This window comes from Balaenoptera acutorostrata, chromosome 16, assembly GCF_949987535.1.
Source record: "Balaenoptera acutorostrata chromosome 16, mBalAcu1.1, whole genome shotgun sequence".
Taxonomy (NCBI): domain Eukaryota; kingdom Metazoa; phylum Chordata; class Mammalia; order Artiodactyla; family Balaenopteridae; genus Balaenoptera; species Balaenoptera acutorostrata.
The window spans coordinates 18631731-18649496 of record NC_080079.1 but is presented as its reverse complement, the minus strand read 5'-3'; the positions used below and the strand labels follow the sequence as shown (position 1 = coordinate 18649496).

At 40.8% G+C, this 17766-nt stretch overlaps 1 pseudogene; it reads left to right on the top strand.

The window, feature by feature from the left end:
• The first annotated feature begins 10769 nt into the window (after positions 1–10769).
• Positions 10770–13426, top strand: LOC103002711 (cytoskeleton-associated protein 2-like; annotated as a pseudogene).
• The last annotated feature ends 4340 nt before the right edge of the window (positions 13427–17766 follow it).

Genomic DNA, 17766 nt, shown 5'->3' with positions numbered 1-17766 from the left:
GGAAATGGGAAAGTGAGTTAAGTTCATTTATTGCTGAACATGCCAGATGGGGAAGAAGAGTTGAATAGAAAATTCTCTAAGCTTTAGCTTTCATAATTTCACTTTTATTCCTTCTAATGAGGCAAACATCTTCTAGAGGACTCAGGTTCACCTAAGCCAGTTTGTGTTCAACTTTCTATCACTTATAACAGAAAAATATTCACCAAATAAAGATTAAAAAAAATTTTTAAATCACAGAACTAATTTTTTGTCATTGTTCAGTTTTTCTTCTCTTTTTAAACAGTTTTGTGTAAGTAAAACTGCAAACAATAAACTGCACATATTTAAACTATAAAAGTTGATAAAGTTTGATGTATGTACATACCCAGGAAGCTAATTAAAACAATAAACATATCACCCTCAAAAGTTCTCTCTTCTCTCTTCATAATCCCTTCCTCCCATTTCTTCTCACCCTTTTCCCTGGCAACCACCACTGATCTGCTTTCTGTCATAGATTGCATTTTCCAGAATTTTATATAAATGGAACCAATACAGTATATACTGTGGGGGTTTTTTTGGCATAATTATTTTTAAATTCACCTATATTGCTGCATGTATCCACAGTTTATTTTTATTACTGAGTAGTACTCCACTGGTATATACCACAATTTGTGTGTGTGTTAACCTGTTGATGAACATTTGGATTGTTTCTAGTTTGAGGATATTACAAACAAAGCTGCTATGAACATTTAGGTATAAGTCTTTATATAGACATATACTTTCATTACCCTTGGGTACATACCTAGAGGTAGAATGTTTGGATCCTATTGCACTGGATTAATCATTTAAAACCTTGCCAAGCTGTTTGCCAAAGTGCTTATACCATTTTAATTCCCAGCAGCTGTGTAGGAGAGCTCTGGTTCCTCTACATCTTCACCAACATTTGATGTGGTCATTCGTTTTAATTTTGGACAGTCTAATACATATGTAGTGGTATCAAAATGTAGTTTTAATTTGCATTTCCCTAATGAGTAAAGATAGTGAGATTCTTCCTTTTACATGCCTATTTTTCATCTTGTTATCTTATAAGGTGAAGTGTCTAGTCAAATCTTTTGCCTATTTTTAAAATTGGCTTGTTTTCATCTTCTTAATATTTGAGAATTCTAGAATTCTTTATACATGCTGGAAATAGTTCTTTATCAAATATGGGATTCGCAAATAGCTTCTCTATGTCAACAGTAACTTTCAAAGAGCAGAAGTTCCTAACTGTGATAAAGTTCAAATTATCATTTTTTCTTTTATAGATTACCCTTTTGGTGGTTTATCTAGGACATCTTTACCTAACCCAATGTCACAAGAATTTCTCCTATGTTTTCCCATTTCTCTTTCTTTCTTAGACCTCGAAAGGAACTATCAAATAGAAAACTCTTATCAGGACTTTCAGCCACATCAAGAATGGCGAAGTGGAACAAACTCAGAGTCAGGGAAAACGTGAGTGCCCTTTCCTCTGATGAGTTTCCATTTGCACCATTTTATCATAGTAGAGACAGCATTTCTGAAAGTTCAAATGGTGCCAAAAAGGCCTAGAAGGGGAGAATTAGCTCTGACCAAGAAGTGCTCCTTGCACTTAAATTTCAAACATCATGCCTCAGATGCCTCAGAGACCAGCTCTTCACTGAAGTCAGGTGAAAAGAACAGGGTGGGATTCTTTTAAAATCACAGAAAAAAACCTTGTTAGAAGGAAGGGAAGGAGAGCTCTGGGCAAGTCTCCTGCTCGGAGTGTGGGCTCTGGACTACCTGCATCAAAATCACCTGTGAAAAATACAAACCCTGGCCCCATACCACCCACTTAAACAGAATCTCTGAGGGTAGCATCTTAAGGTCAAATTCGCCAGGTGATTCTTTTTTTTTTTTAATGGGATTGAGTTTTATTTATTTATTTATTTACGGCTGTGTTGGGTCTTCGTTTCTGTGCGAGGGCTTTCTCTAGTTGCGGCGAGTGGGGGCCACTCTTCATCACGGTGCGCGGGCCTCTCACTATCACGGCCTCATCTTGTTGCGGAGCACAGGCTCCAGATGCGCAGGCTCAGCAATTGTGGCTCACAGGCCTAGTCGCTCCGGGGCATGTGGGATCTTCCCAGACCAGGGCTCGAACCCATGTCCCCTGCATTGGCAGGCAGATTCTCAACCACTGCGCCACCAGGGAAGCCCCTCGCCAGGTGATTCTTAAACACAGTAGTTACAGATGAGCCCTCAGGCACACAAGAACCTGCTGGGATCCTCCCTTGAGGCAGCTTCTGGAAAGGTTCTCAGGGTGAACCTGTGGTTCTCAATCCTCTCTTGGCATACAGAATCACCTGGAGAGCTTAAAATACAGATTTCTAGGCCCAACCAATGTGCTTCTGCAGTAGTCATCTGTCATAAGCCCAGTCTTCCTTTCGCTTTGCTTCTTGCTTTCTTCTTCCTCTCCATCTTCTTTTTCTTCTTCCCTCCTTCTCCTCCTCTGGTTTCTCCTCCTCCTCATTCTTTTAAATTAAAGCTCCCAAGTTAATTCTAATATGCAGCCAAGGTTGAGAACTCCCAGGTCACAGAGCGGAAGCAGCAACATCCCAGCCATGGGGCTTGGCAGGAGATGGAAATGAAGGAAGCAGGCTGGCTGAGGGCCATAGTGAAGTAAAAATCTAAGCTCCATGCAGAGTGTGGTCACTATTGAGCTAGTCAACTCCTGCCACGTGGGAACAAAATCCACATTTGCCAATCCCTCTGGTATTTCCAGAGAAATTAGAAATAATTTTTGGACATAAAATCTCCCATTTTTAAACGTCTGAAAATGACACAAAACGTGTAAATCACTGTGCGCAGAACACAGCTGTGGGTGGTTAGCGGCCAGGGACTGCCCGTCTGTGACTTCTGCCCACAAAGTTTCTCAGCCCTGTGGACAATGCTAGGATGCTGTTTCATGGTGGCCACTCTTTGAGGGCCAGTTCTGAAGAAGCTCGTGGGTTTGTGTTCAGGCCACACCTGAACCTGCCTTCATAGAATTTCTAGGCAGGGACGAACTCTACTGTGTTCCTTGACGTGGGTTCGCCAGATTTCCTGACTTGTTTGAGGCCAATCAGAGAAATAGTCTCATAATTAATATGTAAGATAGCGTATTTTGCATGGTTTTCTCCCTATAGAATCCTTCTTCTATCCTAGACAAGTGATATTCGTGAGAATATGATTTTTATAAATGACATCTGAGAGTGTTTTTTCCATCAAACTCACTACTACTGACAGTTTTATCCTGTCCAAGCCCTCTACCACACTTAGGATGGTGGTTCTCAAACTTTAACAGGCATAAGAATCACCTGGGGCACATGTGACAATGCAGAGCTTCAGGCCTGGAGTGCCCATGGAGTTTATTATCAAAATCAGAACACTTCTGAAAATGAAAGCTACTCTGAGCTAAAGGGTATAGACTAGTTCATGCAGTCAGCCCACCCAGGCCTCACTTGTAAAGATTTTCTGATTCAGTGGCCTGTGTTGGATCCAGGGACTCCCCACTTTTAATAAAGTCCCCCCACCCCCCAGCAAACCAGATGCAGGTGGTCTGGGCCACACTTACAACGCTGACTTAATAGTAGGAAGGGAAGACAGAAGAAAAATACTCATTTGGGAGATGGAGACAGAGGACAGAGGACAACCTCATTTGGGAGGTTTGGAGTCCAGAGAGAAGACTCACTGAAAACCCAGCTGTGTGATGCTCGAATCATTACAAGGTAAGCAACCAGCTATCAAGTAAAGTCAGAGACAAATGCTAATTGCTAATCTCACACTTTCCTTTTTCCAGATTCCTCACAAAAGTAATTTGTTAGCACTACTTGATTACATAGTACTTGACTGTCTTCAAGTAAACACCTAAAGGCAACTGGTAATTTTTTTTTAATAAATTGATTTATTTATTTTTGGCTGCGTTGGGTCTCCGTTGCTGCTCACAGGCTTTCTCTAGTTGTGGTGAGTGGGGGCTACTCTTCGTTGCGGTGCGTGGGCTTCTCATTGCAGTGCCTTCTTTTGTTGTGGAGCACGGGCTCTAGGTGCACGGGCTTCAGTAGTTGTGGCACGTGGGCTCAGTAGTTGTGGCGCACGGGCTTAGTTGCTCCGCGGCATGTGGGATCTTCCTGGACCAGGGCTCAAACTCGTGTCCCCTGCATTGGCAGGAGGATTCTTAACCACTGCGCCACCAGGGAAGTCCCGGCAACTGGTAATTAATGAGGTGCGTATAAGCCTTGTGATGAGCAATGAATATGTGCTGCAGACGCGCATTTTTATGAACATATGTTAATGAATGTTAGCGTCCCGACTGCAAGCATAACTCCAGAGGGTTTTCTTTTTATTTATTTATTTCAGCCAACAACCAAGTGATAGGTAATGAGCTCACTCGGGTCTGGCTTTCCACGCTCTGGGCCCTGAGGGGTCTCCGGTGTATGCATTTGACTCGCTTCGGAACCTCAAAGAGTGAGGCTGTTTTCAGTAGCAAGGAACAGACAAAGAGGATTTGCAATTGATTTCTGTTAGCTCCATGCACATATCTGCACAACATGGACTGGTCAAGACGTGGCTTTCTTGTTTGATTTCTTTTTTAAATTGACTTTTATCTGATGAATTTAAGTCAGAAAAATTCCAGGATATGGAAAGCCATTGGAGCTCTGAGGTCAACAAGCATATTCCACTCCTCTTCTGGATGAGGCAGCAGAGTGTAGTGTTTAGAGCATGGGCTGCAGAGCCTGCTGCCTGGGTTTGAATCCTGGTTATGCCACTTTTTATTTCTGTGACCTAGAACTCAACTTCTCTGGGCCTTGGTACCTATTTCCTAGGGCCTTTTTATGACTAATAAATGAGCTAATATTTGTGAAGCACTTAGTAGGGTGCCTGGCATGTGGCAAGAGTTACGAAGGTGAACACTGAGACTCAAGGACGCAGCTGCCCTTGCAATGAAGCCCTTACACAGAAAAGTTGGGTTGAAAGGCCTGTTGGTTGACTTTGGCCTCAAAGTTTCATCTCTGAATCACACACTGTGTTCTCCACATGACATCAAAACTGCATCTCAGTTTCCTCATTCCCCCAATGTCTCCTTAGGACGACATTAACTTTTGGCACAATATCCCCCCAACAAGACTGTTCCGTTGGTTGGATCTAGATAGGAAGCAAAGGGGCTGGCTAAAAAGATGCTTCACTCAGGGAATTTCAGAGGCCAGCTATGGAGTGGAATGGAATCCTGGGGACTTCCGTTCCTGCAAACGTATGCTGTAGGCAACTGAGTATGTAGCCATGACCCCGGCCTTCCTGGGGTCCATGAGCTGTCCCCCCAAGTGAAGTCTGACCTCTCTCCCTCTCCTACACCAGACCCCAATCACATACCCTCCTCCCCTCCTCTACCCTTGTCTTCAGGAGAGATTAAATCTTTGTTCAAGGTTCTTTTTTCTCCCCTCCAGACATTCTGTGTTTAGAATTACAGCCGCCTTTATTTTCAGCTTCAAGCAGATGTTCCAGGCAGAAAAAGCCTGCCAAATGTTTCAGATTACATTCAGAAGGTTTGGGCTCACGCTTTGCTGAACGAGAATCTGTCCTGACATTCTAGTAATCAGTAACACTTTAAGGTAGTGAGGCATCCCTCTTCTATGTGAAAAGGGTAATCCTGAGAGAGGTTTGAAGCTCCAGAGAAATCATTCCAGTGCCTCTTATTTGACAGGATTTTACAGTTTACGAAGTTCTTACACATCCATGATTTCATTTGCATCTTGTAACAACCCGGAGAAGTAGTCATGGCAAGGATTAGGACTGTTACTTTGCAGATGACAGGGCTAAATATAAGAGAGATGTGAGGGCTTGACATGCTTATAAGAGTTTGTTTTTGGTCTCTTACCTTCCAAACCTGGGCACTTTCCACAAATAGCAACATGATACGTTCACATATTGCTTTCCTATACACTTTATAAGTACTAACTGGAGTGCAGTATCATTTTATCTCCAGAAAAGTCCCATGAACTAGATAGGGAACTGTTTTAGTCAGCATAGAATAGGCTATGCTTTGGTAACAAATAAGCCCTGATAGCTCAGAAGCTTAACCCAACAAAGATTGATTTCATGTGCATATCATTTTCTGATGCAGGTCCAGGTAGTTCCCTGAGGTGGTTTTCCTCTGAGTGATAACCAGTATCCTTCCATATCATCATTCTCCATTTTAAAAATACAGCCTTAGAAGTCACCAGGGGATCAGAACGTAATGTTATCAATTACCCGAAAAGTTTTTTGGCCAGACTATCACTTCTACCCACATTCTATTTGCCCGAACCCAGTCATGACCTCAACCTAACTGCAGACAAAAGGTAGTTTTCTTGTGAGCCAGGAAGAGTAAATGTAATGGGTTTTGCTGAATACAAAGCATTATTTCTGCCATTTCAAACTGCACCAGCTCTTGTTCTAGGCTGTCTACAAGGGGCTGGCAAGTAAAACATCATGGTCACAAACTTTGATACTGTGCCAACTATAGAACAGCAACAAAATATCTGTAGGTCAAACTGAATTATTTCAGAGGTAAAGCTCTCCACCAGCTGAAGAATGTTACTATACATCACAACAGGTTCCCAGACCAGAGAAAAGGAGAGCAAAATGACTTGTACATCACTGGGGCTGAAATGAAATGCAGGCAGACCTCGTTTTATTCCCCTTTGCTTTATTGTGCTTCGCAGATATTGAGTTTTTTTTACAAACTGAAGCTTTGTGGCAACCCTGCATCAAGCAAGTCTATCAGTGCCATTTTTTCTAACAGCATTTGCTCCCTTCATGTCTCCATGGCGCATTTGGTAATTTTCACAATATTTCAAACTTCTTCATTATTATTATATTTGTACAGCAATCTCTGGTTAGTGATCTTTGATACTACTATTGTAATTGTTTTGGCATGCCACCAACTGTGCTCATATAAGAACGTAACACATAAATGTTGTGTGTGTTCTGACTGCTCCACAGGCCAGCCATTCCCCCATCTCTCTCCCTCCTCTTGGGCCTCCCTAGTCCCTGAGACACAACAATATCGAAATAAAGCCAATTAATAACCCTACATGGCCTCTAAGTGTTCAAGTGAAAGGAAGAGTCTCTCACTGTAAACCAAAAGCTAGAAGTGATTAAGCTTAGTGAGGAAGGCCTCTTAAAAGCCAAGACAGGCTGAAAGCTAGGCCTCTTGTACCAAACAGTTAGCCAAGTTGTTAATGCAAAAGAAAATTCTTGAAGGAAATTAAAAGTGCTATTCCAGTGAATACACGGATGATAAGAAAGCAAAACAGGGGGCTTCCCTGGTGGCGCAGTGGTTGAGAATCTGCCTGCCAATGCAGGGGACACGGGTTCGAGCCCTGGTCTGGGAAGATACCACATGCCACGGAGCAACTGGGCCCGTGAGCCACAACTACTGAGCCTGCGCGTCTGGAGCCTGTGCTCCGCAACAAGAGAGGCCGCGATGGTGAGAGGCCCGTGCACCGCAATGAAGAGTGGTCCCCACTTGCCACAATTAGAGAAAGCCCTCGCAGAGAAACGAAGACCCAACACAGTCCTAAATAAATAAATAAATAAATAAAAGAACGTGAATTTCTTTTAAAAAAAAAAAAAAAGGAAAAAAAAAAAAAGAAAGCAAAACAGCCTTATTGCTGATATGGAGAAAGTTTTAGTGGTCTGGATAGAAGACCAAACAAGCCGCGACATTCCCTTGGGCCAAAGCCTAATCCAGAGCAAGGCCCTAACTCTCTTCGATTCTATGAAGGCTGAGAGAGGTGAGGAAGCTACAGAAGAAAAGTCTGAAGCCAGAAGAGGTTGGTTCATGAGGTTTAAGGAAAGAAGCCATCTCCATAACATGAAAGTGTAAGATGAAGCAACAAATACTGATGAAGAAGCTGTAGCATGCTACCCAAAAGAACTAGCTGAGATCATTAATGAAGGTGGTAACACTAAACAACAGATTTTCAGTGTAGACAAAACAGCCTTATGTTGGAAGAAGATGTCATCTAGGACGTCTGCAGCTAGAGAGAAGTCAATGCCTGGCTTCAAAGCTTCAAAGAACAGGCTCACTCTCTTGTTAGGGGCTAATGAAGCTGGTGACTTTTAAGTTGAAGCCAATGCTCATAACCCATTCTGAAAATCCTAGGGCCCTTAAGAATTATGCTAAATCTACTCTACCTTTGCTCTATAAATGAAACAATAAAGCCTAGCTGACAGCACATCTGTTTACAACATAGTTTACTGAATATTTTAAGCCCACTGTTGAGACCTACTGCTCAGAAAAAAAGATTCCTTTCAAAATACTACTGCTCATTGACAATGCAACTGGGTTAACCAAAAGCTCTGATGGAGATGAAATATACAACAAGATTAATGTTGTTTTCATGCCTGCTAACATAACATCCATTCTGCAGCCCATGGATCAAGGAGTAATTTTGACTTTCAAGTCTTATTATTTAAGAAATACATTTTGGAAGGCTATAGCTGCCAGAAATAGTGATTCCTCTGATGGATCTGGGCAAAGTCAATTGAAAACTTTCTGGAAGAGATTCACCATTCTGAATGCCATTTAGAGCATTCATGATTCATTGGAAGAGGTCAAAAATATCAACCTTAACAAGAGTTTGGAGAAACTGATTCTAATCCTCATGGATGACTTGGAGGGGTTCAAGACTTCAGCAGAGGAAGAAACTGCAGATGTGGTGGAAATAGCAAGAGAACTAGAATTAAAAGTGGAGCCTGAAGATGTGACTGAATTGCTGCAATCTTATAAAATTAGGTGAGCAAAGAAAGTGGGTGAGCTTATGGGTGAGCAAAGAAAGTGGTTTCTTGAGACAGAATTTACACGTGTGAAGATTGCTGAAATGATAACGAAGGATTTAGAATATGACATAAACTTATTTGATAAAGCAGTGGCAGGGTTTGAGAGGATTGACTCCAATTTTGAAAGAAGTTCCACTGTGGGTAAAATGCTATCAAATAGCATTGCGTGCTACGGAAAAGGAAAGTCACTTTATATGACAAACTTCATTGTCATCTGTTTTAAGAAACTGCCACAGCCACCCCAACCTTCAGAAACCAACACCCTGATCGGTCAGCTGCCATCAACATCAAGGCAAGACCCTCCACCAGCAAAATGATTACGACTTGCTGAAGGCTCAGACCATGGTTAGAATTTTTTTAGCAATAAAGTATTTTTTAATTAAGGTATGTGCATTGTTTTTTTTTAGACATAATGCTATTTCACACTTAGTAGACTACAAGTGCAGTGTAAACATAACTTTTACATGCTCTGAGAAACCAAACAATTCATGTGACTAACTCTGTTACAATATTTTCTTCATTGCGGTGGGCTGGAACTGAACCCGCAATATCTCTGAGGTATGCCTATACCAACAATTTATTCATTCTTTTTGTACGTCCATCTACATCCACAAATAATTGAGGGGGTTTCTAATATTAAAGCACATCCAAAAGAAAACAGTTAAGAACAAAACCACTCAAAAAAAAAAAAAAAGAAAGAAAGAAAAGAAAGAAAGAGAAATAGTTATATAAAGAAGAAATCTAGCTATGCCAAATATTTAGGATTGGTTGATCATTACGACTGAACAACTGAGGTTTGTCTGTGAATTTACTAGAAGCTAAAGTAGAAAGGAGAATAGAGAAGTTATGAAATAGCATTTTTGAGCACATTTAATGTCCTAGTTACTATGCGAAATGTTTTACATACATCAGCTTATTTGACCCATACATCAGCTTATGATCATCAGTTAATGATAGAAGCCACCACATACTGAATTCATTTTCAGTGAGATGACATAAAATGTCTCAAGTACACTCAGTACAAGGCTAGGTTCCAACTCAGCCGTGCCTGATTCCAAAATCTGCGCTCTTTCCATAACCTAATAGCTCTCTTTGTCACATAAAAGGAAGCATATAATTAAGTAGACACAAGAAAAAATAGGAGATGTATATACTCTCTATTTTTATTAAAAGAAAAGTGTTATCTTAATGAGCTCCAAGTCAGTGAGCCCCAAATTTTCCTCACTACTTCAAACCACTAGAGGTTAAGGTAGAGTTCACCTTGAAGGGTATCAAAGGGGCCTGCAACATACCTGTGGCAAGGAGAGGATTTGAAAGCGGGGGGAGGAATATAGTTCAGGTAAACAAAGGTTAAGATTTCTGTGTAAGGTCACACAGCAAGGCAGTGCTAGTCTTCCAGGCCTTCCCCTAGCACTTGGTTTATTAGATAGGATTAGATTAGATTTTGAAGGCTAAACCACCAAGAGAGAGTGAATTTTCACTCTTACCAACGGACCGGAAACAAAGAAGAGAGAGGAAAACCTGTAGACTACATATTTGTTCCCTTTACCGTCTTTGATTGACATGGGGGCAGTCATTTGGCTTATTAAACTTGTTAATGGCATTCTTGCTTCTCAGCAGCGCTACACTGCACATCACCCCCCTGATTAACAGCTGTTTTCGGTCCATGCCAACTGCACAGGCTCAAGGCTAAAATGCATCCTTGCTCAAGCTGGAGACCAGGTGTATCATCCAAGGATGGGCATTTGATGGAACGCTGTGCTTTGTCTACTTCACAACCACCTGGAAGTAAAGGGCTGGCCTGGGGTGTCTCAGAAGTATAAAGCTGAAATAAACACTGACAGCGAGTGGCCAGTGAATGGATATGTCGTGAATTACCACACAGGCAGCCTTCACTCTGCGCAGTTCTGAAACGTGGTACACAGATTTCAGGTACCATGTGGTGCAGCAACACCAGTCCCCCAGCGACACAGTTCCATTTTCAGTTACCATGGTATGCGAACTGTGAGAAATTGAGTAAAGTAGAAACTCTGCCACCGGCTCATCAGTCAATAACAGATATGTCCCATGGTCAGTGGCCAATCGACTCACATCTTTCAAAGGCTGGCAGTGATTGGTCTCTGCACATGTAATTCAGTTCACTCACAGCCAGCAAACCCTGGAGTGATGTTGCCTCCTTGTCTCTTGGTGGTAAACTCATGGGATGTTTGACAAAAATGGATACTCAAAAGAGGAAGTTGGCCAACCCAAAGGAAGGCGCAGCAAAGAAATAACAAGTGGTAACACCAGGAGCAAAATCCAAATCCAATGTAAATAGCGCAGTAATAGCTGACAGTGGAATGCTGACTGCCGCTACCGCAGAGCCTCTAGATAGGCAGCCAGAGGAACTTAGTGAAGGTGATCTAGCCACATGAATGAGGAAAGGGAGGATAATATCCCAAAGAAATGGGCACCTTCAAAACCTTCGCTTGAGGGTGTGTGGCCGCACCGGCTTGAGGGAGTCTGCGGCGGTCGAGCTGGAGACACGTCCCCCTGCCCAGAGCTGCAAAGAGCACCCCAGCCGTGCCCCAGGACCTGCCGCTGCCCCCGAGTCAGACGGCCCAGTCCACGTTCAGAGAGCAAAGAAGACAAAAACTCAAGGAGCATCTGTTAAAAAGAAAAACTTCTTTTGCATACAAACAGGAAAATCAGATATTATCCAGTGGTAGAGACAAAAGAGTGAAGACATCTGAAGGCCAGATCCAAGAGGCAAAAATTCTGAAATTTTATCAGCCATTTTTGCCTTAAGAGAATGTCGGTAGACCTACTGGGATCAAGAATAATATAACAATGGAAGAGAACTGTATTCCTTTAAAACCTTCTAATGAACTAACCGATTCAACTACAACAATTGACACAACTAATTTTGAGGATAATAATCAAACTCTGCCGTTGTTACCAATTAAAGATGACCCCCAAAGTCAACATATGACGTTAAGCCAATCATTTCACCTTAAAAACAGTAAATAGAAACAAATGACTACAGAAAAATCAAAGCAAGGTGCTAATATGCCCAAGAAACCTATGCTTGGATCTTACCGTGGCCAAATTGTTCAGTCTAAGATTAATTCCTTTAGAAAACCTCTACAAGTCAAAGATGAGCTCTGCAACAATGAAGAAACTTTCAGCTACTGTCTCTAAAGCCACAAAGTCTCAGCCTGTAGACGCCAGCAGTGTAACAGTGAAAAGTGATAGAGCCTCACATACGACAACTGCCACTAAATTTGTGAGCATTACATCTCAGAGCAGTCAACTTGTGCGACCTTCTATCAGAAGTCACCACAGTAATAACCAGGACACCATGAAACAAGGCATCAGTAGGACATCTGCCAGTGTTACAGTTCGGAAAGGACCTCGAGTGAAAGAATTATTACAGTTAAATACAGTTTCGTCTATTATCAAAACCAGTTCTTCTCAGGACATAGAAAGAAATAAGACACTATCAAGAAGCATGACATCTGAAATGGTAGCCAGGCCTGCTTTGTCTTCTAATACTAAACTGAGACAAAAGTCAAAAAGCATTGACCAGCACAGACATACCATGGTGAAAGGAGCTATTGATAGTAGATGGACTCAGGGTAGAGAAACTGCGGAGGAAAGGCTCGTCTGAGTGAGTGGAAAGCTAGCAAAGGAAGAGTGATGAAAAGGCCTCCGAGCTCAGTGGTTACCCAGCCTGAGCCCGAAGCACAAAATGAAAAACCAGTTGGGTCCTTCTGGACTACCATGGCAGAAGAAGACGAACGATTGTTTACTGAAAAAGTAAACAAGACATTTTCTGAATGCCTAAACCTGATTAATGAGGGATGTCCAAAAGAAGAAGTATTGGTTACACTGAATGACCTGATTAAAAATATTCCAGATGCCAAAAAACTCGTTAAACATTGGATATGCCTTGCTCGTATTGAACCACTTACGAGTCCTATTGAAAATATTATCACAATCTATGAGAAGGCCATTCTGGCAGGAGCTCAGCCTACTGAAGACATGCGACATGCAGTTGTTGACATTCTGACAATGAAGAGTCAAGAAAAAGTTAAATTTGGAGAAAATATTGAGGAGGCTTGTGCAACCAAGGAACAAATCCAAGAAGCCACCATTGACAATATAACTGTTAATCTGGGGTCAGAAAAACCGGAAATAGAAAATAAGCATCTTACAAATGTAGTATTTCAAGGTTGTGAAAAAAGAGCAAGATGACAAAACAAAAGATCCAGCCAGTGATGTTAAAACCCCCAATACAGAAATTAGGGCGGGTTGCTTAATTAAATATAATGTGTCTACTACTCCATACTTGCAAAGTGTGAAAAAGAAGATGCAGTTTGACTAAACAAATTCTGCATTTAAAGAGCTAAATTTTCTCACACCAGTTAGACGTTTTCGACGTCTTCAAGAGAAGACTTCTAAATTGCCAGATATGTTAAAAGATCATTATCCTTGTGTGTCTTCATTGGAACAGTTAACAGAGGTGGGAAGTGAAACTGACCTTTTTGTGTGCTGTCCCAGCACAGCCCTGTGCCTCATGTACTCGGAGACTGACAAGACAGAAGAGAAGTGAAGCTCTGAAAGGAGTTGGTTGGTTGGTTTGTTGTCGCTTTGCATGTCCCTTAGGCCAGGAGTTGCCAAGTACCTAAGTATTGACGGCAGTCAGCACTTAACTAATGTCCACTCTATAGCAGGTGTTGCCTTCTGTGCGTCGGAAAGCTAATCCTACCTTGTCGATCTCAATAGACTGACTTTTTCTCTAAGACAGGTAAATTTTGTCAAGACAGAGTTAGCTTGCTTCGTCACCCAATTCTAGTAGCCCAGACTGCTGTGATCTCTTGTGTTCCTGGGACTCTGCCCCTGGTTCTTCATTGTCGCTCTCCAGCAATGCCAGTGAGTCTGCATCTGTGGTCTCTTGGCCTCTTTCTTTTTTATTGTAGCCGAGGTCCCCAAGAGGGATAGTTAATACTCCATTTCTAAGAGAAGATACTTTGTTAGAAGCAAGAAAATGTGCCTAGTGGGCATTCAGAACTTTAAATCTGAATTCCTTTCTTTAGTTCCTTTTCTAACTTGACTACCTAAAATGTTAAAAATTTTAACTTCCATCACTTCGTTTGATATAGTTTATAGACTAATAGAAGGGAGTTAGAGAAGGAATATATAATGTTTCATAAATGTCATCCTAGTTTAGGTAGTATTTCTAAAATAACTAATACTTAAAATTGATTTCTTCCTTGTAATATAAAAACTTCATGTCTCCTAAAACATGATAGTCATACACAGTAAGTAGGTCTCTGCCTCCCACACATAAATACCACCAGTAAAATTGTTTTGTAAGTCTCTGAACTAATACTTAAATGGCATACATCCTTTACCAACTCTACAGTTTCAATTAAGGATTTAGTCATTGTAAAAGATTAGGTAGTTTTAAAACTGCATAATATGAATGTGGTTGAAAATCACATACTTACTCTTATTTATGTTCATTAATTCCATTTGTATAATAGTGCCAATCTTTGTTCTATTTATTGTCTTATGTTCTACAGAGTAGGGTTTTTATTCCTTTTAAACTGTGTACCTAATATGTATACAATAAATAAAAACATCTATATATTAAAAAAAAAAACCTTCACTTGAAAAGAACTCTTAGTGCTGTTTCACAACCTTTAGAGTGCAACGGATAAAATGTTGGAAGCTACTCCAAACTTAGAAAGAAGCAAGACAATTTGACAAGGCACAGAAAAGATGTTGACACAGGCAGTATTATGAGTTATATGATGAGGAGAAGGCCGGCACTGTTCACACTACTATTTATAACTTTTTTTTTTACAAGGAGCAAAACACTTTTATTCTCGATGTTTCTGATGTTTTAAATAACACTGTATTAAGTGAATATTAGTTCTATTTTTCCCATATCCCTATACTTTCATAAGTAACAGGAAGAGAGCTTTTAATGTTTTGATGGAAATTCTTAAAGGTCTTAGAACAATAGTAAATTATCACGTAGATTATCAAGACCATTTTGTGTGGATTCAGTTTGCATGATCATTTTTACAGTCCCACATTACCATGCAAAGTAAGGACTTCCTGTATTTCCCTGATCTTTCACTGAGGTGTTCTGCTCATATAAGGCATAATATAGAAACAGCGCCCCCATAAAAGGTGCCCGTAGCATGCATGGAATAAGATTCACGGGCATGACCTATGTTCATTTAACTAACCTCTGCTTAGGGTTCCAGCCTGGATAAAGTCCTAAAAATGAAAGAGGCAAATTGAAAAGTCATGTGATCTTTTCGAGGCAAGAGCTTGTGGGATCTAAGTTGTATATGACTGGAAGTTTGTAGGTTATCCAAAAGGAAGGTCTATATATCTAAATGCAAGTGCTAAGAAGATATTTGGAGTTTCCACTCTGATTCTCAGAAGAAACCCAGGCTAAAGATAAATAACTAGGAGTCATTGTTCTGCTAGTTACAGCCAAGATCATTAACCGCACCTAAAGTCTGCCCAAGAGGGTGAGACAGACTCTACCTTCTGTATCTCAGTTCTTTTAGTGATAGAACCCAGATTGTTTTGTTCTTCTCACCCCACGTGGTTAGATGTTCAGGGCCTCTTCCCTGCCACAGAACATAAATCCTTATTAGTCTAAAACTGCCAGGTTAGGGCATGGGCCTGATGTAGCTCCTCCCATTGACGTGAGAGCTGAGGGCTTCTGGGTAAGCGTCCCTCAATGACGACAGGAGAGTGAGACACAAACATGTCTATTTCTGTTAGCCAGATTGTATCATGTAACACCTGGGACTCAAAGTCAATTGCAACAACAAGAGGACAAGCCTAAGAACCAAGATACCTGCTAAGGGGAACAGAACAAAAGAGGGAAGTGACCTGAGCTGCTAAATTAACCCACCTGGAACTGACCGATGTGGGGATTTCTCGACATGTGAGACACATGTCCTTACAATGTAAGCTGTCACTTGCAGCTGAAACAAGAGGGATAGTTAATACTCCATTAATATAAAAACTTCATGTCTCCATTTAGGAGACATGAAGTTTTTATATTACAAGGAAGAAATCAATTTTAAGTATTAGTTATTTTAGAAATACTACCTAAACTAGGATGACATTTATGAAACATTATATATTCCTTCTCTAACTCCCTTCTATTAGTCTATAAACTACATCAGACAAATACCTGAGAAATGACAGAGACTAGAGGAGCCAGGGAAAAAGACAAGAAGGACTCAGGGAGGAGGGAAGAGAACCACGAAGATCCAAAGAAGGGACTCAGAATGGGGAATCCTGGCTCCAATGGATCTCTCTGATCCAAAGATTTTTTTTCAACTTTATTGAAATATCATTGACAAATAAAATTGTAATATATTTAATGTGTGCATCTGATCCAAGATTTTTCAGTAGACAACCTGCTTGCTCTTACAAGTGGTAATGCCATTTCCAAATGTAGATGCGGGTCAGTGAGGACCTAAGAGTCAAGTAAGCAGGGGAAGAAAAATCACTGTCACTGCCTTAACCAGAGAGAATTTGGTATTTAGTTTTTCTTTAAAAATCTTGATTACATCTTTCAAGGCTCTCAAGCTGCTGACACATACAAAATGAAGAAGAACATCTTGGCAGGTGGTAGAAAATGAACAAGCACAGGGAACCAGAAACAACAGAAATGAGATAACCTGGAGCTTCAGTAATGCTGAAATTATCCACAACACAGGAGGAGATGACTATTAACAAAAGATACCGCTAAAGGACCAAATGGAACTGCTGAAAACTAGCCCTATCGTGTTTCTGCAGTTCAAATTAAATCGGATGTGACATCTGTATTTAAGCAAGAAATGTCTGTGGGGAGATTTTGTTGTATGTTACTGAATTGGAATATCAAGACAGAATCTTCTACTCAGTAGTCTTAAAAATTAAATAAAGGGTGCTTGTATAATGAATGCTTTGTAGTTATGATGACACAGTGCCTAAAGGCTGGGGTGGTACAAATTACTGTTCTGGACCTGGAACTAGAGTTAGGTCAAGAAAGACAATTTTCTCTTCTTATGTGCCAACTACTGAAGATCAAATTCATTATGTAGAGATTAAGAGCTCTGGCTTTGGAGTCTGACAAACCTGGATAATACCAGCCCTGCCATCATTTGTGATATGATCTTATGATCACAAAGTCTCTGAGCTTCCGTTTCCTCGTGTGAGACTAGGAGCAATTATAACATAAGATTATTTTATATATATATATATATAGTTATTATAAATATTTAATGAAACTGTTCTTGTAATAACCTAAGTCAAAATGACAGAAACAACCAATATACATTAAACATGTATCATGTGGCAGACATTTTTATTAAGAGAAATGACAGAGAGAGACGAGAGTTGGGTTCATCAGTGAGGCCTAGTTAGTGATGAGAAAATGCAGGCTTGTGTTGAAAATGTGGGGAATTTGGTTTCTCTCTAGATCAAGGTGACTTAAACAGTGGTTTTCATCAGCAAGACCAGTCAATTCCTTAGACAGACAAGGTATTTAGCTTATATTGAGTAATTTGAGTGACCTTAATAAGACCTAAACTTGCTCCCTCATTTTTGTTTGAAGTTCTATTATGTCTTTGTCTTACGCTTTGCCCTCCCCCTGCAGAATTCTGTAACACACATGTGTTCTGTAAATCAGCCTGACATCCCTTCCCTCCTTCATTTCTAACAGTCTCTTCCTTCCTTTGAAGACCTGGACATTCCCTGACTCCAAGTATTTCTGGTGGGGCTTCAGTTCACAATTCCCCCAAATCCTGGCTGTAAAGGGGGTGAGAAAGATGGGCAGGAGTGTCACATGACCCAGCCCCAGTGTGATTATCCTATCTCAATTCTCTGATCCTGAATGGGCAGGTGACTCTGGGATTTTATAATTGGGTG